Below are 1,176 nucleotides of genomic sequence, written 5' to 3'. Positions count from 1 at the left end.
AGGTTTTAAAAACGTGGTCTTTGCCACCCGTTACCTGGTGATAGTCTCAGCAACAAAATCCATACACGTTCTGAGTGAACTGCTAGTGTATACCCCGTAGCAAGACCCTCAAGTCCCAACTCGCGGCCACGAAAAACATCGGCCAATTATTCGACTGTCCGGATCTGCCGGTTAAGCTACGCCAAGACCTTCGCGTGTTGACCCGTCACCAACGCGTGGTTATCAACAAGTTGCGTGCCCAGATCCCCGAAGCGAAGAAATCCGACGCGCGTAACGCTATCCAATAGATCACAGACTTATTGATCCACCGGAACGACCAAACCGAAGAACTGATTGAAGGAGTCCTCGACCGCAAGATCCAAGTGTACCACAAGGCCCGCAAGATCAAGGCTGAAGCGAGAGTAGATCGAAGTTCAAAGTAGAGTAATTCAATTTCATGAGAATTACAAGATGGATGAAGTTTTGCGCACAATGGCAGAATCCTTTCAGCGACATGAACAGCTGTTGGAAATGATTACCCGTACGCAAGCCGCTCAAGTGGAAGCGTGCGAGCGAATGGCCAGTCAACACATCGAACGAGCGACACGACAAACAGAACTTAGAGTTGAAGGATTAAAAATGCCGAAGTATTATGGACGAAAGTATTACCTATACATCCACCAAGTTACGACCTTTTTCAAGGCAGAGATCGTGGATTACCAAGAAAACGATGGGACTCAACGGCGATGCATTGCCATGATGGTGGCAAATTTCCGTGGCCTTGCCGCAGCCTGGTACCTAGAACGGCTTTCGCGCGGTGAGTCTCCAAACACCTAATCGATCTCGAAGAAGAGCTGCGAACCGAGTTTGAATGCGCCATGACTGAGCGCGACAAGGTGTCCTGGTTCCAACGTGGTCTGCGAACGAGAACCCGTGAGGAGTTGCAGTATCGTCGTTGTGAGACTGTGACTCTCGCGATCCAAGTTGCCCTGGACTATGAACGCTCCCACAATTCGACCCTTAATGGTGGTCACACCAGAGACCGCGACCGCTTTCATCGCCACGATCGCCGCCCACCTCAAGGATTTCAAGACCGCCGCCATCAGTTCAACAACCGACACCAAGGAAGTCGCCCACCGCATGCGTATCCTCCACGCCAGCGCCAAGATGACGACATGGAAGTAGACAACGCCCAAG

Source organism: Aphanomyces astaci (assembly GCF_000520075.1).
Source record: "Aphanomyces astaci strain APO3 unplaced genomic scaffold supercont1.52, whole genome shotgun sequence".
Lineage (NCBI taxonomy): Eukaryota > Oomycota > Saprolegniomycetes > Saprolegniales > Verrucalvaceae > Aphanomyces > Aphanomyces astaci.
The sequence above is the reverse complement of the archived record's forward strand: the minus strand, read 5'-3'. Positions refer to the sequence as shown.